At 37.6% G+C, this 27878-nt stretch overlaps 1 protein-coding gene across 2 annotated transcripts in view; it reads left to right on the top strand.

Annotated features, from left to right (window-relative positions):
- Positions 1-26362, top strand: part of LOC126483705 (BLOC-1-related complex subunit 8 homolog) — a 129136-nt gene extending 102774 nt beyond the window's left edge. The window contains exons 5-6 of one of the 2 annotated variants that reach the window (XR_007587765.1): positions 2972-3183; positions 25603-26362. The gene's annotated coding sequence lies outside the window, so the exon portion shown is untranslated. Of the gene's footprint in view, positions 1-2971; positions 4331-25602 lie in introns of those variants that run through there. The other variant, XM_050106794.1, reaches the window with a different exon arrangement.
- The last annotated feature ends 1516 nt before the right edge of the window (positions 26363-27878 follow it).

Here is a 27878-nt window from a genome sequence, read left to right as displayed (position 1 = left end):
AAAACACACCAAATGTCAGAAAGAAAGCGTGTAAACAGTCTGATGACGAATCACAACGATTCGAAACTGGTAACGGTTTCCTTTGAATAAAGGAACTCAAAGTAAATTTGTGGCTGGTTGCTGTCCTAACACCAGATTCAGATTCAGATTCTCTACTGGTCATTCAGCATTATTACATGCAATAGACTTAATCAGTTCACTTAACCTATTAATTTTACAAAATAAATGTATACATATTTAAGTTGATATTGGGCATTTCTAAAAATTCTTCTAATGAATAGAATGGATTAGCTAACAAGAAGTTATGAACATTGTCTTTAAATAATTTGCCAGGCTTGATTGACCCATTTTTAGACAATTTGTTATATATTTTAATTGCCATATGCTTATGACTATTGTTAGTTTTAGCTAATCTATTTTGTGGCAACAGCAGAGAAGTACACGTTCTTGTATAGTAGTCATGCCTTTCATTTGTTACACTTAAATTAGGTAGTTCAGCAAGTATGTGGTTAACACTGTCAAGAATATATAAATTAATAACTGTTAAAATTCTATATTTAATGAACAATGGTTTACAATGTGTTCTGTTATCTACCTTAGCCATTACTCTGATTGCTTTCTTTTGGATCACCATAATTTCATTTATTTTTCTGCTGTTTCCCCAGAGTATTAACCCCTACCTTAAAACAGATTGAAAAAAGGCAAAGTACGCTGTCCTTACATACTCAAATGTCACACAACACACAAGTCTCTTCAACAAATATATAACTCTTGACAACCTAACCACTATGTGATCAACATGAGAGTTCCATGTTAGACTGTTGTCAAGTACAATTCCTAAAAACTTTGACTTTTGTTTTTCTATTTTTGTAGTTTTTGATAGACTGAACCACATATTCTGGGTCTTTTCCTCATTTAATAGCAGACCATTGGCATTAAACCATGATGTTGCATTTTCTTTTGCCAATTTCATATCACTTACAAGTTTATCAAGTACATGGTTTACAGATAGAAAAGTTGTGTCATCTGCATACATATATGTCTTTACATCTATATTTCCTGGTAAGTCATTTATGTGTACAAGGAAAAGAAGTGGTCCCAATTTAGACCCCTGTGGCACTCCGTGTTGAACCTCGAGTATGTTTGACAGATGGCCTCCTGAACTCACCACCTATTTCCTTTTATTGAGGTATGATTTGATGAGTTTTAAACTTTTATCCCATATTCCATAGTACTCAAGTTTACAGAGCAGAAATGAGTGGTCAGCACAGTCAAAAGCATTGCTCAGATCACATAAGGTTACCTGTGTGTGCGCATGGTCCTCAAATGCTGCTAGAATGTCTCTGGCTAAGAGCTCTATGGCATGTATAGCTGACCTTCCTTTTCTGTAACCAAATTGTGATGCACTTAACATACCATTTAGTTCTAGGTACTCATACATCTGCTTACGTATTATGCCTTCAAAGACTTTTCCTAGTACTGGAATTAGTGAAATTGGTCTGTAGTTTGCAGGATCTGATTTGAAACCCTTCTTAAAGACTGGAGTTACCTTGGATAGTTTGAGAGGATCAGGAAAAAACCCTTCTACGAGACACAAGTTTATAGAATATGTTAATGATGCTGCAATGTAATGTATGATTTCTTTCAATAGATTGTTTGACATATTAAAAATATCTGTACTGTATGAATTTTTCATTTCTTTGACTATTTTAAGAACTTCATGTTGGCGTACCTCTTTGAAGTGTTTCAATGATGATCTGGCCCTATTATGATTTAGGTTTGCTCTCTTAAGATAATCTATACATGTTACATTGGGTTTACTGATCAGCTTTTTGATATCATCAGCACAGCTTACAAAATATTTATTGAATGTATCTGCTGGTATTGGGACTGTCTTGTTGAAGTTTCTGACTTCACCTTTAACAGTATTAATTACTGTCCAGACCGTTTTGCATTGGTTTTTACTATTTTTTATGAAATTTGTGTTGTATCTTTGTTTCGCCAATTGCAACTCTTTCTTATACAGTTTCTTAGTGATTTTTTCGAGATCCTTAATTTCATTAGAATTGTTTACTTTGGCAAGGCACTTCAGCAGCAGTAGCTTATTTTTTAGATTCTCCAGTTCTTTGGTGTACCAAAATTTACCCTTTCTTGTTTTATGGTATTTCTTTTGAACAAGATGGGCTTTTAAAATACCTGTTAAGTAATTGTGGAATGTTTCATAAACTGTTTGGGCACTGGAATCACAGTTTTGAAATAATTTGTCCCAGTTTGTTATGCTCAGCTGGTGTGCTAGTTTTATGAGAGTGTGTTTTGTTAATATTAAGGTATTAGATTTTGTTAACTTTTGTGCAGCCTTGCTCTACTGTTAACATGGAGTGGTCTGAGAAAACAAATTCCTTTACCTTGGTGGAGTACATATCACAAACAAAGTTGACAAAAGCATTATCCAAGCACGCTTGTAGTCTTGTTGGTTCTGAATTTACATGATGGAAGTTGTGCTGCCTTAGCATATTCAGTAACTTATTTACACTGGGTTTGTTACATGTTACATAAAAGCTTGAATTAAAGTCTCCCCCAATTACAGTTACATACTGTTTCCATTTCGTTATGTAGCAGAGTACACTGTCTAAATTATCTAAAAAAAGTTTTATCATCTGAGTCAGGGGAAAGGTAGATACATATTATGATAAGTTTCATTATATCACATATGATCCCAGTAATTTCAAAGTGTTTCTCTACACATGCCCAACTAAGGCCATCAACATTTGTCTTCAAACAATAGCCACGGTCTCCAACATGTCATCATATGACAAAATTGTATTAAGTGAGGGACTATTAGTAGTATTTTACATTTGACAAATTGCAAAATGTGCTATATTTACATTTATTGCTTTGTTTTTCATGTGTTTCATTTGCAATGACACTGTTTTAATGTATAGTGTTAGTCTTTCTTTCTATTCATTTCCAGATACAGTGTGAGCTGACTGTTTGTTCTGAAGTATCATCTTCTTTATTGGAAGTCAGACTGTCAAAACACCCAGATGAAAATCATGTGAGGAGCCTTGCTTATCAGTAACACCTCAACATTGCTCATTGCTTCGACAGTATGACACAATATTTTTAAAATTTATTTTGCTGGTGAAAAAGAAGAAAACCATCTCGCCACCTCGCAGAAGAAATGTAATACATGTTACAGTTAAAACAGTCTAAAGATGATTTCTAATTGTGATTCAAGTATTTATTGGGATCAATAACAGTAAACCTGTTGTATATCATGTGCTTATTTGATAAACAATGGTATGAAAAGGATAGATGCTACTCAGCATATAAAGAGAGAGAGAAAGAGTTGTTTGGCTTATATCTGATGGAGGACTCACTCGTATAGCTAATAATATCTAGTGGCCTTTTTTCTTTATACCTGTGTGTCACTCAATGCCTCCTCTATGTGGTGAGTAGCAATCTGTTTTCATATTGTTGTTATTCCATCCTGGATTTTCCATTGTTTGAAGCCCTTATTTGATTCAGTTATATTACAAACTTTCCCAGTGACTGGCCAACTCCCTTCTTGTTCTTCTCTAGTGTTTTCATTTATTTTACTCCACTTGTGTCGGTTATACAAGTTGTCTCAAAAAGTAGAACTAAATAACATATATGAACAGCTTAGCCTTAGAAAATTCACAAACTCCAATCTTTTTATATTCTTGGTGATTTTTGTAAGATGGGAATTAGACATATTTCTGAACTTAACATTTCGTTTCCAATTGCTGGAGACATCTGCAGAGGTCAAACTGCTTGGTTAATTAATATTCAGACTTGAACAAGATCAGCAAGCCAAAGTGTCTACACATAACCACTCTACAGTCCAGGGGAAGGGGGAAGTTGTTCTCCTACCACCTCATCACTTTTGGAAGTTTCTTTTCTTTTCTTTAACATTTGGCATTGCATTAAACTGCTTCTATTGGCTGGAATAGACACACACAAAATTTTCTTAGTTTGTGAATCATTGCATGCTAGAAAGCATTTGTATGTATAATTCAGTCTGGATGCTATGGTATTTGACATGAAAAGTACCTTTTACCTCTGTTTTACAGGGTGCGACAAGAAGAGCTGTCAGTTTTTAGTTAATAGCACTGCATATTACACAACATTTTTATTTTTACATTGCCTGTGTGTTGCAAATTTAGTATCTATGGAGCTGTGCTTGCACAAGCACCATGCATTTCTGATGCAAATATTATTTTTGAAGTGGTGATTCTTGCATTGCAACACTGTTTCAGTTTCTTTAGCCCAGTGGGTTTCAAACTTTTGTGAAACATTCAACTCGAAGTGTGAGGTTAATAAACTTAAGTTCAAAAAAATGAATAAGAATAGTTATTTCTTTATTAACTGCTGACATAACCACATTTTAATCAACTTTTAATGTTATTACATCTTGTTCTTGCAACAAAACCAGTGGGAAGGATGCACTTTTTTCTACATTATCAGCTCTTCAAATACTGGCAGAAGACTGTAAATTGCAACTCACATCTCTTTTTCCACATTCACTTGTAATCTATATTCTGTATTGATTGCTGCCAATGCTGAAAAGCCTACTTTGCATAAGCTGGATGTTGCAAATGGTATCAAAACTCACAGGGTCTTGTTACCTGCTTGTGGATAATCCTGCTTTGCCAAGCTCCAAAACTCACAGTGATGAGGAAATGAACATGGATTTCAGTGTGGTATGTGGAGAAATACCAATAAATTGCTGTTGTATTTCAGTGGTCAGTATTGATAGAAGTTCTTCACTGAAAGGCTCCTTGATGCAGTTGTGTTGGTCAATTTCTTGTGGAAAGTACTTCAGAAAGTTATCACGGAATTCAGTTAAATGATCCAGAAATGCAAACTTCAATTCTTCACTTAGTCGAAGTCATTGTCTTCTAAAACCCTTTGAAGAGCAGGAAAAACATAATGTATATTGTTACTGTCCAACTTATTCTTCCAAAATGTTTCAGAAATGTCACAAGGATATGCCAGCTTCAAAGCAAAGTCACTGTCTACGAACTTAGTGGAACTCAAATGTTTCTCTTGAACAAGGTAAGAGTAAGGTCAACTCCTGAAGTCATACATTCTTTTCAAGACATTCCCTTATCAAAACCAGTGAGAGCTACCATAATAAATTAGAGAAATGTGCTCATCCGCCATATCAGTGCATATTAATTGAAAACATCTCAACTTAAGTGGCAGATTTTTTATGGAGTTTACCACTTTCGCCACTGATTGAAGAACCTCATGAAGGATAGAGCTCATGTTTTTTGATGCCAGTGCTCAGTGTGAATAAAACAGTATGTTCAAAGAGCATCAGGGACCTCTTTATGGATCAGAGCTATGAATTCTGTGTAACTGCCAGCTATACTGTGATCCCAGTCTATATACATGCCTATATGATTTCTGCAGTTAATATTGGTTTCTTTCATAAAAGGATATAGTATTTCAAAGGGAACTGTTGCTTTTGTTTTGAGAGCCATTTTAGTGCAGAAAAGATGAAATTTGTTGATCTTTATAAACTGTACGTAACAAATTAGATCCGCACCATTGTGGTTTTCTGAAGCTTCATCCCACTTAATAGTGAAATAGTCATTATTTCTAAGTTTTTCAACCAACTGATCATTAATGTTATCTGCCATATCACGTATTTGGCAATTAATAGTGATATTTGACCAAGGCACACTTGCCAGTTGCTTGGCAACTGACTCGCCTATCATAGTAGATACCACACCTAGAGCAGCTGGTAAAATTTCTTCCTCTATGGTGTGAGGTTTACTTGGCAGGCATCTTTATAAGATGAAAGGAGAGACTTTGTAGCCTTAGTGAAAGTAGCTAGGACTTTGAAACAAATGATGTACTGTGATCATTCTTCATTTCCAGTATTGCGAAATTCAAATAACTGTCATAACACTTCCTGTGCTTTCTTCTAAGACACAAGTCTTTAGAACAGCATAAAACATTTGAAATATCCCATTTTGTAGTTTAATTTAAAAATTTGTCAATTGTAATGGATAAATACAAATCATAGAAGACAAACAAACAAAAATGGTCTACATTTGACGAAACTAATATTAAAAATATTGTACGATTCGCCTATCATCTATCATGCTGCTATAGTAGAAATACTTACCTGCCTGCCCAGTGGACATCACTACTAGTACACACATTATTCCTTTACTCAGAATGTAAATAAACCAAATTATTATTTTTATGAAACGATGCCAGTTTGTGGAAACCCTTGCTCTACCCTTTCAGATTGTGTCACAGAGAATGTGCTTTCATCCAATAACACAATTTTTTATGGATGAAAAACTTCAGAGAACCAGATTCAGTTCCAAAACCAAAATCAATAGATTTTGAATTGCCTGCCAGATTACCAGGAAAAATTGAGAGAATAATACGAGCAGTGTAGACTGATCCTTAGCGGCCGGCTCATAAACATCCTTCTGCTATGCTGCTCTCTGATCACAGGTATGTGCAGAATCCGTTATAACATACGTTTTCACCCTTGCAAGATGGCCATCGTTCTGCAACCAAAAGCTGAAGATGATGCAAGATGCATAACATTTTTCAGAATAAATGCTTGAAGAGATGACCGATGAATTGGTTCTCACAGTCAGCAATGAAACTGATTTCATTTTTCTGATTCTGTTAACAGCCAGACCTTCCATTGTAGTTCAGACAAAAACCCTAAAGATATGCAAGAACATCCTCCTTACAGCAACAAAATGACAGTGTATTGTGGATTTGTGAAGAATTATGTAATTGGGCCATAGTTCTCTTTTTTTAAGGGAAATGGCAGAAAAATAGTGATAGTGACTGCAGAGCTTTACTTGTTAATATTTGAAAATTTATTGGTACTCAAACTAAGAAGGAGACACTGAAATTGCTGTAACTACCAATTTTGCGTGCACTCTGCTTCATAGTTCTTGCATGAAGTTTGTGCTGGATTCGGCCATTAGAGAGCACCGGGTCTGCTAATATGACAGCAGTTGAGTGCGCAGCCTGCCGTCTGTACCCACTGTTGCAATTAATGTCTATATAGGCCAGAGCACAAGGCTCTGCTGGCTATTTATGTACTGCTAATTGTAATGTATCTTGACTGACATGTGTGTGTACTGTTGGAGCAATAAACTACAGCTTTCTTGTGATAAAACACTTTTTATCAATGAGTACAGTATTCTGCTCCACATGTTCCGCTTCAGTCATTAATCCTTTGAGTTTAATTTCCATGGAGGCAGTGCTTAAATCTCTTCTCAAGCAACAGCAGGTGCTGGCAGTTGCTATTTCCAGCGTAACGATGACACTGACACAACCTGCTGCCCTCCCGACAACATATCTGCTGCTGGTCGCTGTGTATAACGATGCAGCAGAATCCCGGGATGCCACCTTTGGCAACATTTTCAGGCATCTGGGGTAACAGTTATAAACCTGTGCAAGGCTCTTTTTTTGTCATGGGATTTTTCTTGTGGATCTCAGTTATTGTGTCAGCTCACCCCCTTACAAGAACTTTCAAGTCATTCTTTCAGTCAGATGTGTGGGTTACTTTCTACCTATCGCTGTAAACATACATTATTTCTGCTTATGTGGAGTTTTACTGTTTCCAAAAGTGGACAGAACAGTCATACAGGGCCTGGGCTGTAGAACGACATGGACTTAGCCGTCATCATCATTTTGTGACAAAAGTTCATAAAGAATCCTATGCCAGTCAGGTGGTTTTTGATGCAATCATACTTTTTGCTCCTGATAGGTAACTTCAAGATCGAGCTCTATAGTTTGAAAATCCTACACTTACAAAAATATTGAACATAGCTCGGTCATTTGAAATTTCATGGATTGCAGGTAGTCAAATAGTAGCCTGGTCCGAAATTTCAGAAATCAGTTTGTCTCACCCCTCCCAGCCATCAATCACTGTGCAATGGAATGTAGATGCTATTGCAGCAGTCCAGCAGATGTCTCAGTGTCATATAGGTAATCAGCATTCAGAGCAACATCAGTCCGCATCACAACAGCAACAGTCTAGTGCTCTGCTGCTTTCGTGCCCCTACTGCTTCATTCAACATGAACAGACTGCTCATGTTCAAAGCACTGTGCAATGTGTAGTAGGTGCAATAAGAAAGAACACATTGGTTTTGTATGTAACTCCTTTCCAAATGTGAGTGAGGATGCAATGAACATGGATGTGAACAGTGTGTCACAGCAGTGATGGTGTCCCAAAGAAAGTTATATGTTGAAGTTCGGTTGTTTAACAAGTCATTGGAAATGCAGGTGAACAAGGATGCAGGAGCAGCAGTGGTGGTGAATTCTCAGACTTGCATGGATTTGGGTTCTCCCTCTCTGGCTCTAGTATCACGGAAGCTGGTGAGTTATAACAAACAATAGATTCTTGGGCAGTTTTCTGCACCTGTGACTTACAAGACTGTGGTTCACACACTAACATTCGTAGTTATGGACAATGCTTATACGGAAAATCTGTTTGGTTTGAACACTTTTAAACTGTTTGGATTCTCCATCAATGATGAAGTGCATTTGTTTTCTGATCAAATTCCATATCAAAAGTTAGATGCTTTCTGTGTTCAATTTTCCCATCTTATTTTGTAATAGACTTTGTCGTGCAACAAAATTTCAGACTCATATTACAATGAAACAGTCCACCCATCCTTGTTTTTTCTGGGATCAATTAAAAGCAGGACTAGATCGTCTTCAATCCCTTGATGTTATTTGAGTGAAGTTCCAGCTCTCAGCTGATACACATTTACAAAGCGGCAAGTTAAGTGTTATCTTTTCCCTCCTTTTCCTGATACTATATTTCTAAAATTTCATGCATATATCCATTTAAGAGGGGGAAGCTCGCATTCTGTAACTGTAAATCTGGGCAATCTGTAGGGTAGTTTTCATTTCTTCTGAACAGCCAGCTACATAGCTCATTGAGCTACTAACGTCCATTGGTGATGCATCAGGTGGATAGCACGTAACATATCTAGGATTTGTCTGCTTTTATAGTTTACTTTTTCAGTTGGTCTTGCTAGGATGGGTAGGATGTGGCCATGCTGCATGTGGATGCAGGAGGAACAGGCTGCTTTCTGTGGGCAGGTGCATGCACTTTTGGCTCCAGTCAGTCATTTTCAGGCTGCTGCTTCAAGGTGTAATGGTTGCAGAGAATCAGGCTCATTGCTTGGGGCACCTCAAGTGTCGCTTGTTTCACATACGGGCTCTGCTACTGAGGCACCTCCTTGTGTACCCGACACAGTGGATCCACCCTCACAACAGAGTGAGTGGCGGGTGGTAGAACGTTTGCATCACTCAAGGCAGAAGACCAATGTGGAGATTGGTCGTCTGGCCTCAGCCATTCATCCTGTGAGTGGACGGGTGGCTGATGCTTCAGCAGGGTCTGAGAAGGCACACATGGGAAAGGGTTTCCTAGTTATTGGGAGGTCCAATGTTAGGCACTTTATTAAGCCCCTTAGGCAGATAGTGTTCAGGGCTGGAAAGAAAGCCAATGTATACTCGGCACGTCTCCTGGGTGGCCCCATCTGAGATATGGAAGTGGCTTTGCCTGCATCTGTTGAGCATACGAGGTGCAGTCATCTGCAAGTTGTTGCTCACATCAGCATTGATGATGCCTGTCATATGGCTCTTAGGCCATCCTCAGTTCATACAGGCAGCTGGTGGAAGAAGTGACGGTTGCTGGCCTCGCACGTGGGGTACAAGCAGAGCTCACAATTGGCAACACTGTTCCCAGAGTTGATCGGGGTCCTTTGGTTTGGAGCCAAGTGGAGTGTCTCAGCAAAAGGATTCGTCAACTCTGTGATGGTCTTGGCTGTAGGTTTCTAGACTTGTATTATTGATTGGGGACCTGTAAGACTCCCTTTGATAGGTCAGTGGTGCACTGCACAAAGGAAGCAGCTACTCAGGTAGCAGAGTACTTGTGGAGTGCGCAAGAGGGTTTTTTAGATTAGGCGATAGTTTCAGGTAGTCTGATGAACACTCGCCAATCGATACACAGCAAGAGAAGTCAGAGCATTTTAAGAGTAAAGACACTTTGACTGTAAAAATTTTACTAGTAAATTGTTAAAGTGTTAATAATAAAATTCCAGAATTTACTGCTCTCTAGGAAAGTTTTCGCACTCAGATTATTCTTGGGACTGAGAGCTGGCTGAAACCCAAAGTGAAAAGCTGTGAGATATTTAGCAAGTCATGGAACATATATCAGAAAGACAGATTAGGGGTGATAGCAGGAAGAGTGTTCATTGCAGTTGACTAAAATGTTGTTTCTATTGAGGTCGAAGTTGAGTGTCAAAGTGAAGTTGTCTGGTCACATATAACTGATTGAGGTGAAAACAAGTTAATTGTAGGGTGTTTTTACCAGCCATCCGATTCTGCTGTGACAGTTCAAGAGTTATTCAAAGAATGTCTATGGTCAGTAGCGCGTAAATACCCAGATCGTGCATTGCTAGTTAGAGGCGATTTTAACCTACAGAGTATAGAATGGGATATCAATGGATTCGTTGCAGCTGGTACAGACAGACAGTCATGCAAAATACTTTTGAACATGCTTTCTGAAAACTGTCTTGAGTAGCTAGTTCAGCAACCCACATGGAATGAAAATATCTTAGACCTTGTAGCTACAAATACGCTGGATCTTATCAGTGACTGGGGATTAGCATCTCAGGTTACAAAAGTTAATAATCCAGTCAAGAAGGTTAGGAGAGTATTTTAGGTAGAAAGAGCAGATAAGCAGTTGAAGCATCTCACTTGGAAAGTGAAGTGACATCATTTAGTTCCATTAAGATGGACATAGGGGAATTATGTGCAAAGTTTAAGCAGATTGTAAATCGTGATCTGGAGAATTATGTGCCTAATAAGTGAATTAAGGATCAAAAAGACCCACCATGGTTTAATAACTAGATGTGAAAGCTTAGGAAGCAGAGGCTGTTGCACGCTTGGTTCAAAAGAGAATGCACAGATGATGACAACCAAAGGATAGTAGACATTTGTGCATTGTGAAAAGATCTGTGTGCAAAGCATGAAAGTACTACCACAATCATACATAAGCAAAAGATCTGTCAGAGAACCTGAGAAAATACTGGTCGTATTTAAAATTGCTAAGTGGGTCTAAGACTTCTCATACAGTCTCTTGTTGAACAGTCAGGTGTGGCACTTGACAATATCAAAATGAAAGCCAAAGTTTTAAATTTTGTGTGTAACGAATTGTACAAACATACCATTGTTTGACCATAAAACAGACTTCCATATGGATGACATAGTAATAAGCATCCCCGGCATAGAGAAACAATGAAGGAGCTGATGGAGCTGAAGACAGATAAGTCATCTAGTCCAGATGGAATCCCAGGTTGGTTTTTCAAATAGTACTTTATGGCATTGGCCCCTTACTTATCATGACTCTCTCCCCCAGTACATAGTCCCAAGTGACTGGAAAAAAGTGGGGGTGACTCCTGTGTATAAAAAGTGCAGACCAACAGACCTGTAAAATTATAGGCCAATATCCCTAAAATTTGTTTACTACAGAATCCTTGAACATATTCTCAGTTCGAATGTAATAAATTACCTTGAGACTGAGAAGCTTATGTCCACAAATCAGGGTGGTTTTAGAAAGCGTCACTTGTGCAAAACTCAGCTCCCCTTTTCTCACATGATATACTGCAAACTACAGATGATGGGCAACAGACAGATTCCATATTTCTAGATTTCCAGAAATCATTTGACATGGTGCTGTAATGCAGGCTGTTAAAGAAGGTATGAGCATTTGGAATAAGTTCACAAATATGTGAGTGGCTTGAAGACTTCTTAGATAACAGAAGCCAGTATGTTACCTCTTACTGTGCAGAACTAGATGGAGAATTTAGCTGTATTAGACTAAATGTAGAGAATACTATAATTGTATATAAAAACAAAGATGAGGTGACTTACCAACCAAAAGCGCTGGCAGGTCGATAGACACACAAACAAACACAAACATACACACAAAATTCAAGCTTTCGCAACAAACTCTTTCCTGATGAGGCAACAGTTTGTTGCGAAAGCTTGAATTTTGTGTGTATGTTTGTGTTTGTGTGTGTGTCTATCGACCTGCCAGCGCTTTCGTTCGGTAAGTCACCTCATCTTTGTTTTTATATATAATTTTCCCACGTGGAATGTTTCCTTCTATTATATTGATATCATTAATTTGAATCCAACAATTACGTTTGTTATTGTCACTGTTGCATTTCGAAATCTTTTCTGTCGTCTTATTTTCCTCTTTCTGTTGTTGCCAGTAGTTTCACTTTGTATTCACCTTCTCCTTTTTACCGTAATCTGCTATACTATTTTATCCCGCCTATGTATATACTCAATAACACGTAACCCACTTCCAAACCATAACCAAAAATTTTTTTTTTTGCCTCTTTCAGCACTACCGCCGCTATAATTTCCACCGTTTCTAGTCCACAAACAGCTCCTTTCACCTTTTAAACAACCATTTCGGCCAGTTCTAATAACTTTCGCCTTATTTCCATTTCCGTTTTTCCCACATCACTGATCATTTTTAGCCGCTTCCCACAGGTTTTAACGCCATTATTTCTTCGTCAGACAATTGTTAGCCTCATTTTCATAATCTGACACCACAATACCACTCCTTTTAATATACTACACGCAGTTTTTTCGAAATTTTCCTGAATTTCTCCGTCCTTTAACGTGTATTGGCGGCAACACAACCACCTAACCTTTTGCACATCGTTGTCTACCAACCTAAGTCCAACATAGCCCAGCTGTAACCAACACCTTTTCGCCTTTTTTCATTCCAGATCTCCAGTTACTTTCCGGTTCACCTTTATCTCTCCACATATATTTTTATTTTCATTTTCATTTCACCTCATGTTACACTTTCCACCTTCTAATACCATGTCACCCTCACAACACCCCCACAACGACCCCATTAAGTTTTATTTACATTCCCTCCGCAAAAAATCCCTCTTTCCTGATGAGGCAACAGTTTGTTGCGAAAGCTTGAATTTTGTGTGTATGTTTGTGTTTGTTTGTGTGTCTATCGACCTGCCAGCGCTTTCGTTCGGTAAGTCACCTCATCTTTGTTTTTATATATAATTTTTCCCACGTGGAATGTTTCCTTCTGTTATATTGAATACTATAATTGTTAGCTTATATAGATCACCAGGAGGAGATGTAAATACATTTTTCGAAAGATTTGAGCTGCTTATGAGGAAAATACTAAAATCTAACATAAAACTAATTATCTGTGGCGATTTCAACATTGAAATGGCCAATAGTGATGAACCTGTTACTAGAACATTTTTTAATATCTTAAGATCACTAAATTTACAATGTACGAATCACCGACCAACATGGGATAAGGCGTGCTTAGATAATATTATAGTAAATTTTTCTAGAGATATGTATGATGTCAGACTTGCCAGTGGAGCCCTAGCTGATCATGAACCATTGATTTTAACATTCTCCTGTGATCAGTTGCCTAAATCAAACAAATCTGTCAGAATCAAGTCTAATGCCACATGGGTAAGAGGGCAGAAATATGAGTATATTAATTTATTTATTGACAGAATACCTGATGTTAACTGGGACTTTGTATACAACACACAACCTGAGAAGGGTGCTGGTGAAATGGTGTTTAACAACTTCCTGGAAATACTCATAGAGTTATGGTACTCCCGCTCACCATTAATCAAAAGTAGCCCTAAGCATAAACAGAAAAACAAACAGCTAAAATGGTATACAGATGAGCTAGCTCTCACTAGGGAGGAGATGCTCAGACTGTACAGAATATATAAAAATTCTTGTAAACAAGGACCTGAGCTAGATAATACTTCTTATAGAGCTTATCTAAAATGTAAAAAAATCTACAAAGACAAACTGTCCTTGGTCAAAAAACAAGCATGTGAACATTACATTGAAAGTGCTCCCAACAAATGTAAAGCAGCATGGGATATCATCAACCAATATAATTCACAAACCCATACACAAGATGCAATGCTGGTCCCAGAAGAGGTAAATAATTACTTCCTAACCTCAGTGAGCAAGCTGAAAAACAAAATCAAGCAAAATGGCACTTGTGCACTAGATCATCTTGGGGCTGTGCCCCATAGGATGTATACTTTCCACTGGAATGTTGTCACCCCAGAGGATATTGTAAAAGCTGTGGCAAGGTTCACCAACTCCAAAAGTATGGACTGTTATTGGTTTTCTAACTATGTAATGAAAAAAATAATACACCTTATCTGTCAGCCTCTTTCTTTCATTTTTAATATGTGTTTAGAATCTGGAGTTTTCCCAGATGCACTCAAAACTGCTAAAGTGATACCAGTCTTTAAAAAGAGAGATAAGCATCTGCCCCAAAACTATCGACCAGTTTCTATTGTCGCAATTTTCTCTAAAGTTTTTGAATATGTAATTTATAGTCAACTAAATAAGTATTTTGATAAGCATGATCTCCTCTCCAACAGACAGTTTGCATATCAACATGGTAAAAATACCACTACTGCTGTCACTGAAGTTGTTAACCAGGTGTTAACTGCACTAGAAAATAAGGATCTAGCATCAGTCGTACTTTGTGATCCTAGCAAAGCCTTCGACTGCATACCATCTAACACCCTACTTGCAAAACTGGAATTTTATGGCATACACAAACCATCTTTGAATGTAATTGAATCATACTTAAGTAACAGGAGACAGTTTGTATCAATTAAAAATAGCTGCTCCTCACTGAAGGAAGTTCGGACTGGAGTGCCTCAGGGCTCGGTCCTAGGTCCTTTTCTGTTCATCATTGCAATTAATGAGTTACCTTACCATGTAGGAGCAAATTCAATTGTGTGTTATGCAGATGATACAACATTGCTCAATACACACCATGACACAACAGAACTGCATCAGGAAACACAGGAAAAACTAGAACTAGTAATGGATTGGCTTTCTTCTAATGAACTCCTGTGTAATCCTGATAAAACACAAGAACTAATTCTGGGTTTAACTACAGCTGTTGAAAGCAAATCAATAAAATTGTTAGGATTCCACATTGATTCAAAATTAAACTGGGAGGAACACGTTAGCCATATCTGCAAGAGAATAGCAAGAGTGTGTTATCTCTTCTGGAGACTGACAGATGTAGTCACTGATGAATATCTAAAGGTGGTATAATTTGGCCTCTTTTCAGTCACACATTTCCTACGGCATATTGTTATGGGGACATTCTTGCTTTGTCAGTGAAATTCTGAAAATTCAAAAAAAAAAGTAATCAGAATAATGAGCAAAGTTAAGCCCAAGGAACACTGCCGGCCCCTCTTTATCAAGCACATGATATTAACTGTTGTGAATCTATACATCTAAACAGCACTGCTTTATGTCGAAAGCAACTTAAATGAGTTTGAGACCAGAGAGAACATACATCCCCACAACACCAGAGGCAAACTGGACTTCGACATACCAAGACACAGGCTCACAAAGACTGCAAATTCACACAAAATAATGAATTTAAAACTCTTCAATAAACTTCCAGCATTTGCTCGGTCACTGACCAGTAATATTTTCAAGAGTAAGGTTTATGACTGGTTACTCAAACACCCATTTTATAAGATAACAGAATATTTTGAAATAATCATTGACATCAGTATATAAGAATATTCCTAAAAGAAAAGGAATTAAATTGTAAAAACTTTACTGTAAAGTTATTGTTAATTGTATATTTAATGTTCAGACCTATTCCGCTGTAAGTGGTCAATGGTGAATATACTGAATACTGAATACGTTGCCCTCAATGCAGTGTGTTCATCAGAAATAAAGGTATCATCAGGAGTCCCTCCAGGGAAGCGTAGTAGGATCAGTATTATCCTCTATATACATAAATCATTTGGTGAATATGGTTGACAGCAATCTACAGTTGTTTGCTGATCATGCTGTGGTGTACGGTAAGGTGGTGAAGCTGAGTGACTGTAGAGGGATACAAGATGACTTGACAAAATTTTTAGTTGGTGTGATGAATGACAGCTGTAAATGAATAAAAATGTAAGTTAATGCTGGTGGGTAAGAAAATCAAACCCATAATGTTCTGGTAAAGCATTAGTAGCATCTGCTTGACACAGTTACGTCATTTAAATATCTAGGCATAATGTTGCAAATCAATATGAAATGGAATGAGCATGGAGGGATTGTGGTAGATTGACTTTGGTTTATTGGTTCATCTGTAAAGGAGACCACATATAGGATGCTAGTGCAACCTACTCTTAGGTACTGCTCGAGTGTTTGCGATCTGTGTCAAGTCAGATTAAAGGAAGACATCAAAGCAATTCAGAGGCGAGCTGTTAGATTTGTTACTGGTAGGTTTGAACAAGATGCAAGTGTAACAGAGATGCTTCGGGAACTCAAGAGGGGATATCTGGTGGGAAGGCAACATACTTTTCAAGAAACACTGTTAAAAAATTTAGAAAACTGGCATTTGAAGCTGTGCAGAATGATTCTGTTGGGTCCACCATAAAATGCACATAAGGACCACAAAGATAAGACACATGAAATTAGAGCTCATCCGGAGGTATATAGACAATCATTTTTCTATTGTTCTGTTTGGGAATGGAATAGAAAAGGAAATGACTAGTAGTGGTATGGGGTACCTTTCATCACTTGCTGTAATGTGGATTGCAGAGTATCGATGTAGATGTAGGCCTCTTTCTTCAAGTGAATGGTCAGCGTGACTGGTGCATCTCTTAATATACAGTCAATCGTTGATACGTATCCTGAGCCGTGCCCTGATGAAATCTTGGAAAAATTATTGGGGGGGGGGGGGGGCACTATTTTTCAAATATTGACTTGGCTGAGGCATATTTACAGCTGCTGCTCGAGAGGAATCCAAATACCTTCTAGTTATCAATATCATATTTCGGCTTTTAAATGCCAGTGTTTGTCTTTTGGAGTGGCAAGTGCAGCAGCTAAAAGCAAATTATTGAACCAGTTCCAGGCTGCATCACCTATTTAAAGAACGTAGTAGTGTCTGGTGCCCGTACAGAGGAACATTTGCAGAAACTTTGTGCTCTTTTTTCTGTTTTACAATCTGCAGGGTCATATGCTCTTTTTTTGTGTTTTACAAAAGTGCAAAAGTGCAATTTGGACAGCACACACTTTTTCTGCCATCCGTTATTTATTAGGGTTTTGAAGTGTTGTGTGCTGGCAATAAACCATTGCAACAACATAGTGATGCTATTGCCACATCACCACACCCCACATCCATCAAGGAATTACAGGCATTTTTAGGCAAAATTGCGTAATACCACAAATTTGTATTGTATGCTGCTGCTGTAGCACAAGTGCTCCGTGCTTTATTGTGTAAAGATGTTCCTTTCTACTGGTTCATGGCTTGTGACCAGGCATTCAAGTTGTTGAAATCTAACCAGCAATTATCCCCTTGTTTGGTCACTTTCCAGCCTGGCCAGCACCTTTTGTTAGCGACGGACATGTCTCAGGCAGCACCGTCCTTGCTCATAAAAATGTGGATGCTGAAATACATTTTTGACCTATGCTGCAATATGAAAATGCTGACACCTTATCACATTTGCTGATTGGTCCAGATCCAGAGTGTGATAAAGAGATATTACTTTGTTTTCATTTAGATGTGAAGCTCAAAATGTTATTCATGGTTTCCCTATTATGAGCACTAAAATTGCGGGATCATGTTTTAAGTAAAGTTGTTTCTTTTGTGCAACACATCTGGCTGGACAGACCTCTGGGCTGTGCTTCTGATCCTTTGAGAAATTATTTTGCTTTACAAAATAGTCTTTCTGTTTGTTTGAGATTGACTGCTGCTACAGAACCAAGTCGTAGTTCCATCTGCTCTTTCACATGAAGTTATGCATTTATTACACGTGAACCACTGGGGTATGTCAAATACAAAAGCATTAGCATGCTGAGACATTTTTTGGCCAGACATTGATGGGGAAGTAGCATGAGCTGTTGCAGCCTGCACACAGTGTGCCACCCACCAGTCAGCTCTCCATGTTTTTTTGTCACCGTGGCCAGATTCAAAGCAGCCTTGGGAATGAATTTGTATAAATTTTGTGGGACATTTATCAAATTTCTACTAGCTGGTTGTGATTCATGCTTATTCTAAGTTTCCGTATGTAGTGCACTGTCTGTCTGCTTCTGTGGTGGCAACAATTTCAGATTTGTCAAAAATTTTTGCAATGGAGTGTCTTCTGGGATACAGACAATGGCTTCCAGTTTATACCTCAGGAATTTGAAGATGTTTGTTAAAAGAAAAAGAAAAAAGAGTGTTGTTTGCCATGTCAGTGGCTCCTTCTTTCCACCTTCAATTGAACAGGGAAGCAGAACAGTTAGTACCAACAGCAGAACAGTTAGTACCAACATTTAAGATGCAGAAAAAAATGTTTCAGACAGGTCATTGGAAATAGTTCTTGACAGGTTCCTCAGTTCTTAAAGGGTCATCCCTGTTGGCAAAGCTGCTGCATGATTGTCAGCCCTGGACTCTGCTACATCTGCTTCGACCTATGACAGGCCATCTGCGAGCAACGATGCCACAACACTTCCAGCCTGGCACAGCTGTTTGACCACCTGGGTTTGGCTGCTGGCCAAAATGGGTGCCAGTGGTAGTGAAGAGTAACCGTGGCTGATGCATCTGCATTGGCTGCATGGCTGAGGGGAGGGCATCGTGACATATTGACCAGCTGTGACCTCACTTGGTTGGCTGTGCCCTGGGTGCACCTCCGACACCCCCACGTCTGACCAGCCATCTCCTATATCGTGGCTGCTGCTCTCTTTTTCTCCACTGCCACTGCCAATGTTTTCACAACTGCTTCCTCTGCTGTGGGTGCCCCACTCATATGCCAAGGGTCACGGTGGGACCCCAGCTCCTATGCTGTTGCAGCCGATGCCTCTGCTGCTGCTTCCACCTCCATCGCCACCTGTGCCGGCTGTTCCACTGACTTCATGGCAATCTCCTTCCCTGGGGTTGGACTCAGGCATGGAAATGGAAGCTGCACCAGCGTCACTTTCCCTACTGTATAGTCTATCACAACAGTTAGGTGCTGCACCTGTCAGCACTTGCCCCACTTCTGATACTACGCACCGGTGGAAGTGCATTGCGTGACTTAACAACCTACGACGGCCACAAAAAAAAATGCACGTGAGCATAGTGCTCACTTCTTTGTAAGGCAATACACACAAAACTACCAGACCTGTGTGGACCACTTCATAGTTTACACGTCAAGTTTGTGCTGGATTTGGGTGCTAGAAGCCACCTGGCATGCTAATATGATAGCATGACTGCACCCCCTGCAGGACATAATGTCTACATAGGCCAGAGCATAAGGCTCTGCTAGTCACATGTGTACTGCTAATTGTATTGTACCTTGTCTTCTATGTGTGTATACTGTTCAAGCAATAAATTACAGTGTTCTTGGGTTAGAACGCAGATCACAAAATGTAATTTCAGCAATATGAGGCAACTGCTCACACAGCTAACATTGTGATGAATTGCTAGCCTAATTTCTCCATGCATACTGGAGGTACTTAAAGAGGCCATTTACCAGGAAATCTAAGCTATGCCAGAGCAAATAGATGTGGTCATTGTGGAGCACTGAAATGTATAGCCTACAGAAAATTCAGAAAAATTTATATTTTTATAATGTGACAAGAAGGGTTAGAAAACGTTCAGAAACTTGTGACAGATGTCAGAAAATAAAATTTAGTAATGAGGCTGTATGCAAAATGTTCCTGCCAAAAACAGAATTGGAATTAGTCGAGGTGAATTTTTTTGGGGCAGTTATCAAAATTTAAAGCTGGTTTCTCAACATTCATCAAACTTTACCTATTAAGGAAAGCTAGAATTAAGAGCTTTATGGTAAAATATGTAAAGACTATTATCAGAATGTAGGGAGATCCAAAGCCATAATGTAAGGTGATGAGGCAGAATTCACTTCCAAAGCATTGAAAAACTTTTTGACCAATGAAAACTAAAAACACATTTTAATTTATGTATATTTTCCAGCTAGTAATCCAACAGAAAGGTATGTAAGAGAGATAGGTAGGTTGTTTAGAACATATTGCAGTAAAAATCAATGTGGGTGGATAGACTATGTGAGGGATTTCGAAGACATTTTAAATAGTTAGCATTCTGCTACAGGATTTTCTGCTTATGAAATTAGGTACAACAAAAACATTCATTTTCAATGAACTAATAGAGTACCCTGAACGTAAAAGCTTACAGGCAAGGAATGAGAAAGTAAATTGTTATGTGATGTGGAATGAAAAAGTTAGAAATCTGTTTCCTACATATATAAAGTGTGCTATATGATTTTTATTATACAGCAATGTCATTATTCCCTCAGGGAAACATATTTTATTTGCACATTAAGAGTGTGGCAACATCTAGGGCCCCAGTCCTGTACCATTTACTTCTGTAATTTATTCTTCTGATGGCACTGTTATTCTCTGACTACTCTTTTGCTCTATCCTTGCTGCTGATGTCTGACATGTAATGACAATTTTCATTTAATTGATACTGTGGAGTTATGGTCGCTTTGCATATTTGGGAAAAAACATTTTAAGTCAACTTCAATTTCTTTCTGTATTTATGTCATCTTATTGTATTCTGTGAGTTTGACAACTACACAACTATGTACTGAAAGTTATGTCACAAGCAGTGTTACACATGTAAGACACATTTTCCTTAGTATTAGAAGAGTTTGTTGAAGAAGTGGATTGTACGCAATGTTTATAATCTTAAGGTTATTAAGAGTTGCTGAGAGGGAGATACTTTGTTTAAATATCACTATCTGAGAATTACTTTGATACAGAACACCATATTATAATGAGAATATTGCTGTAATAATAATAATAATAATAATTTTATTGTCGTTCAGCTGATTACAGCAATAGACAAAGTCAAGAGCATATATTTCTACATAAACTACTATATCGAAGTGAATTGGTTTACATAAAATAGGTACACGTTAGAATACAGTATTTTCATCTTCAAAGAATTCATCAATGGAGTAAAACGGATTGTTCACTAGTAGCTTGTATAATTTAGCTTTAAAGATATTTACAGGCAGTTCTTTAAAGTCAGCACTTAGTCTATTAAACATCCTTAGTCCAAGAACTAGGTAAGAGTTATGCGATTTTGATAATCTATGATATGGTACGTCTACAGATGTTCTGTTTCTAGTATTATGGCTATGAATATCACTTCTCAACACAAAATTAGACACATTGTTTCTAATGTACATTAAAACATTGTAGATGAATATGTTTACTACTGTAAGACACTGCAATTTAATAAACAGAGGTTTACAATGTTCTGTTTTATCAGAATCCGTTATTATTCTTATTACTTTCTTCTGTAAAAGTAAAATGTCATTTACATGACAGCTACTACCCCACAGTAAAATTCCATAAGAGATGATGCTTTGGAAGAAGGCAAAATATGCTGATCTCACATAGTCATTGGGAACATGTCTTTTTAAATTTCTAATTAGATAAATCACTCTTGAAAGCCTAGCCAATATATTTTTAATGTGTGGTTCCCACGTCAATTTATTGTCAATAGTAACACCTAAAAATTTAACAGTTTATAATTCCTGGTAGTTAGGAATCTCTCTGAGGCTAAAGTAAAGTGTCTGGGTTTTGTTTTCATTTAGCAAGAAGCCATTAGCTTTGAACCATAATGAGGACTGAGCAAGGGTATTTTCGGTCAGTGTTTTCAGCGTACCTAGATCAGAGCTTTTATGTAGAAAAGTTGTGTCATCAGCATACAATATTGTATGAGATTTTATGAATAAGGGCAGGTCATTAATCATTAGTATAAACAGTAAAGGTCCAAGCACCGACCCTTGAGGCACTCTGTACCTAACATTAACCAAATTTGATTTCTCCCTACCAATGCACACAACTTGTTGACGGTTCTCTAGAAAAGACCTGAACATATTTATACTGTTGTCATCAAAACCATAGTAAACTAGCTTATTCAGCACAGTGTCATGCTCTACACAGTCAAAGGCTCTGCTCAGGTCACAAAATGTAGCCTGGGCATAGTCCCTAGCCTCGAACACATCTAGGACTAATTTTACGAGGGAGTCCATTGCATCTGTTGTGGATTTACCTTTCCTAAATCCAAACTGTTTATCACTAATTATATTTAGTTTACCCAAGTAGGCACTAACTTGCTCATACATAATCGTTTCTAAAATTTTTGAAAAAACTGGGGTCATGGATATAGGTCTGTAGCTAGCGGGACAGTTCTTTTCCCCTTTTTTGTATATGGGCACAACTCTAGAAATTTTTAGTATGTTGGGGAACTTACTTTCAACTAGGCATTTGTTAACACAAAAGGTTAAAGGATAAATCACACAATCAATAACATCTTTCAACAAATTACATGACATATTATAGTAATCAACACTAACTGAAGGTTTGAAATTTTTCACTATTTTTAGGATATTATTTGGGCTCACTTCTGTGAAAGTGAAGGTGCTTGGGGGAAGCTTTTCAAAGCAGCTGTCCATAATACTAAGTGCATTTTCAGGTGGTTTTCTTCAATGGACTGAATGCAATATTTATTAAATTCTTCTGGGGTAATGGCAATTTCCTCTTTGTGTTTAGTGTGTGCAATGGAGTTTATTACACTCCAGGCCTTCTTGCATTTATTGTTAGATTTTTCAATGTTATGCAGTTTCTTTGCTTCATTTATTGCCTTCCTGTACTTGCATTTAGCTTTAGCATACAGGTCTTTATACAGTTCTGATTTACTGGTTTTGTACAGACTAGAATACAGCATAACAGTATTTTTCAGTTGCCCTAACTGTGGAGTATACCATTCCTTCGTTTTCCTTTTCTTGTAATTACTACTAATATTCACTGTACATTTTTTCAGAGGGATGCTATTTTCAAATACATTTAAAAAGATGGAGAAAAACTTTGTGAACAGAATATCAGCTGAACAGTGTTGAAGCCTAATAAAACATATGTCCCAACTGAAATAAGTGAGGGCATGTCTAAACCTATCCATCCTCTCCCTGCTCACTGCTCTAGTAATCACAGTTTTAGATTCTGGTTTGGTGCAGTCTGAAGTTACATTATTAAGACTAAGATATACTGCATCATGCTGTGGATTCATGTTACATATTATATGTACATATTGTGGATAATTTTGTGGTTCAGTTGTAATGAATAGAAAGGAGATGGATACTGTTTTGAACCAATGCATACATATTTCATTTGAAGCTACTACACCACAGAGCCAAAGAAACTGGTACACCTCCCTAATATCATGTAGGGCCCCATTGAGCACGTAGAAGTGCCACAACACAATGTGGCATGGTCTTGACTAAGGTGCTGGAGTGAATTGACACCATGAATCCTGCAGGGCTGTCCATAAATCCTTAAGAGTAAAAGGGGGTGGAGATCTCTTCTGAACATCAAGTTGCAAGGCATCCCAGATATGCTCAATAATGTCCATGTCTGGGGAGTTTGGTGGCCAGCAGAAGTGTTTAAACTCGGAAGAGTGTTCCTCGAGCCACTCCATAGCTATTCTGGCTGTGTGGGGTGTCACATTGTCCGGCTGGAATTGTCAAACTCTGTTGGAATGCACAATGGGCATGAATGGATGCAGGTGATCAGTCAGGATGCTTACATATGTGTAACCTCTCAGAGTCATATCTAGATGTATCAGGAGTCCCATATCACTCCAACTACAGAGCCTCCATCAGCTTGAACAGTCTGCTACTGGTATGCAGGATCCATGGTTTCGTGAGGTTGTCTCCATGCCCGTACACATCTGTCTGCTCAATACAATTTGAAACAAGACTAATCTGACCAGGCAACATGTTTCCAGTCATCAACAGTCCAATGTCGGTGCTGACAGGCCCAGGCGAGGTGTAAAGCTTATTTTTTGCCAAAAAACTGCTGAGTGTCTGGGAGACGATTAGGAAGAAGTCGTTGGGGGGATTTATCAATATAATGTGTGAAACATGCTTACATGAATGAGCTCTACATTGTCTGTGTTACACACATTATTAACAGTGAGCCACGCGGTTACAGGCGCCATGTCACTGATTCCGTGGCCCCTCTCGCTGGACATGGGTGTGTGTATTGTTCTTAGCATAAGTTAATTTAAGTAGTGTGAAGACTAGGGACCGATGACCTCAGCAGTTTGGTCCTTATGAATTCACAAACACACTAAAAGTGATTTTAACTGAGCTGTATGTACATAACCTATTACGTTACTGGAAATATCTTATTTAATAAAAGACATAAATTATCTATGTTTTGTGGTACAAATACAAAACCTATGCAAAGGCATATTGAATAATATGCAGAACAGATTGTCTGAGTGATTTAAGTCGCAACAATTTGTGAAATCATTTAGTCAATACTCTTGTCAGATAACACATTTCTACTTTCTTGTATTTATGAGTTGTTCACTGTTCATGTTTGTAAGATCAATGATCAATGATCAAGGACCAGGATGAGTGGAGAGCTTTTGTTTTTTATTATGCCCTTTTACTACACTTGTATTTCACATTTTACTACAGTAAAGGCACATAGCCTCAATGGCACACTAGTAAACTCATAGTCAACTTCATTTGTTTATTGAGAGATGCATTTGTATGCACAATTTCACTTTATTTTATTTTGATAGATGCGTAATTGTAAAACTTACCTAAATAACTAATGGTAGATCACAGAGGTGTTGAATTGCAAGTTTGCTACTGAGCCATGATGTGTACACTTTCAGCATTGTTATGCCAAAAGATTAATTGTATGACAGACACGTTGGATGCTATTTACACAGTATGTTTGAAGGAATTTGAAAGGAGGTTTACTTTGGATAAGTTATTTATGAAATTGCTGACAGTAAGTGATGAGATAGATTGGTGAATGATATTTGTTGCCTATCTGTAATGTAAATTGGTTCAACAGAATTGGCATATAAATTATCACTTGTAGAGATGAATCACATCTGGCTGGGTTGTTAATTGTATAATTAGAACACTGAACATAATGATTTGTCATTATTTGAAAGTATGCGTAAGTGTGAGGGATACTTGCACAAGAGCATGTGCATGCACAGTAATTCCTGTCACTGAAGAAAAAATTTTTATAACTTAATATTTTGATAGTTTATGAGTTTGTGCACTACTTTACAGAGAGAGGAAGTGTAATTTTTATCAGAATGAATAGACAGGCATATGAATAACTGAAAATATTTTGTCAGTGTACACACACACATTAGTTCTCATGCCATCTAAACAATGTTTTAGCTTGTCCTCTGTCCTGGAGGTGGTATGAAGGTACATGTTACCCACAACTGACATTTGGGGAAAGTTATGCACCCATATTGGTAGAAGTGAAAAAGCTTGTCTTGCTAGACATCTGTGAAACCAGATGTGCAATGATAATGGAACTTGAGAATAATTAAAATAAACACTCTGCCGTGTCACTTTGAGCATCAACAGTCTATAATCCGGTTCTAGTTCCTTGTACACTATTTTGTGTATGTTGGACTGGTGAAAGTGACTAAAAGTCAATTGTATGTATTTGCAGAGATTATTGAGTACAGACTGTGTGCCTGGGAGTACCAGAGGAAGAGACTGAGAAGAGGTGTTACCATAAATGGACTGAGATCTTCTCAAGCAGTGAGACAAGTGTTTAGCACTAAAGATAGTATATATTTTATAATTTCATGTAATTTATTATTTCTTTTTCAAATAATATGGAAATGGACATAAAAAATTAGATGATTTCCAATTTGAATCTTTTTGCTAAGCTATGCTTTGCACATGTACTCACAGTTTTTACACAATAATTTGATCTGAAACACTCACATTTACACTTTATGTTCATGGAACTGTGTCATCAACTTTGTGTTGTGCTATATTGTAACTTGTGGCGAATTATTTGTTTGTACAGTGTTTCTGGCAACTGACTGAAGTCTAATTTTAGCAGAGTATCTTATCTAATTCTCATCTACAGTACTCTGGGTGGTTGTTGTAACGTAAAATATATGATTGCTAAGATAAGTATGACATGAAGTGTAGACCTCAAGCCAGGCTGCCATGTTTACAGACTTACACAAATTTTGTAAAATTATTATTTCATTTATGTGGTTATTTGAAAACTCGACAGATTATATTGCTTCATATTTTGTCTTCAATTTCATTTAAATTTTATTGTGTGCGAAAAGATCTCTGTTCTAGTTTGACTGCTACTGATTAATACTTAAACATAAATAATAAACAATCCTCATTTCGTAGTTCTGGAATACTTTTTAAAAGAAGTGAAACTAGCTTTTTGTGTGCATTTATGTAAAGAACTTGTGTACATGTTAGAAACGTTTTCCAGCCAATAACTTATATAAGTGATTTTGTAAAATGTATTGTTTATGAATATATTTTGTAAATTTTGGTGCTAAAAAATGAAGAACCAAGCAATACTTATTATTCCAGCATAAAAAGAAGAAATTACTGTTTAGTACTCTGCTACCAGTTCATCAATGTCAACATGATTTCGATTGTAATTCTCAATTTTTCTGTCTGTACTAATGGATGACATCATCTGTAATTTTTGAAATGATATACAAGCAGCAGCAAGTCAGCCATGAGGGAGCCAGTTATGTTATAGTTTTTGCACATGAAAACTGTGCCAGCGGAAGCAATGAATATGTAATTGTAAAAGTGAGACTTTGTGTGTAGCTGATTACTTGAACTATCTCTTGGCATACCCAGTCATTAGCTATGCTGTGAAAAGCTTGAGAAGTTGCAGTAAATTTGGTGCAGCAGATACTCTCAGTTCTTTTACACCTACTGCAGCATCAGAGTTCACCATAAAATGAAGACGAGTATTTTCTACTATCTGTTACACCCTCAAAAACAATGTATTAACTTGAGATAAATTGAGATTGCACCCAGTTGCCCTGGTTTATTTCAAACTATCTTCTAATTTTGCAATGGTTTCTACCAGACAGGTAAAAAGTGCAACATACAATGTCTTTACAAAAACGAATTCTCAGCTGTGGCGTTTGACTGGGTTACAGGCATGGACAATGTGTACCCAACAGTTTCGTTCAGCAAGTCGGTGCATTCACCAATACTTCAAACTGTAAAAGTCATCTGCCTTTCTTTCATTGAACAAGCTCTGATGTTGCGTTCCTGCTGGTGACGCAAGTATACACTTTGAATGAACTAAGAGGCCAGAGAAGAGATTGAGGTTGGTTAGACAGCAAATAAGTATCAAACTTCTCTGCTGAAAACAAGCCGTATTGTTGATGTCCTGTCTCCTCCAATTGAATTGGTAAACATAAGTGTCATATTCATAATCAAAGCAATCACACAGGAGCAATTATTACAAAGTATTTGTCCTCACAATGTGCTCTGCAAAATATGACACCAATGGGAGGTAAAACATAAAGGCATCCATTACTCCCCCAAATTCAATGACAGCTGTACAAAATATACTGCTACATGTCTACATTTACATCTATACTTTGCAAATCACCATGAAGCGCATGGTGGAGGGTATGTCCCATTGTACCATTCATTGTGGTTTCCTCCTGTTCATTCATGTATGGAACATGAGAAGGATGCCTGTTTGAATGCCTCTGTGCATGCAGTAGTTATTCTGATCTTGTCCTCGCAATCCCTATGTGAGTAATATGTCAGGTGTTGTTGTATATTCCTAGAGTTGTCATTTAAAGCTTGTTCTTCAAACTTTGTTATCAGACTTTCTCGGGATAGTTTACGTCTGTCTTTAAAAGTCTTCCAGTTCAGTTCCTTCAGTGTCTCTGTGACACTCGCCCATGGATTAAACAAATGTATGGCCAT

Source organism: Schistocerca serialis, chromosome 6 (genome assembly GCF_023864345.2).
Source record: "Schistocerca serialis cubense isolate TAMUIC-IGC-003099 chromosome 6, iqSchSeri2.2, whole genome shotgun sequence".
NCBI classification, from domain to species: Eukaryota; Metazoa; Arthropoda; class Insecta; order Orthoptera; family Acrididae; genus Schistocerca; species Schistocerca serialis.
The sequence above is the reverse complement of the archived record's forward strand: the minus strand, read 5'-3'. Positions and strand labels throughout refer to the sequence as shown.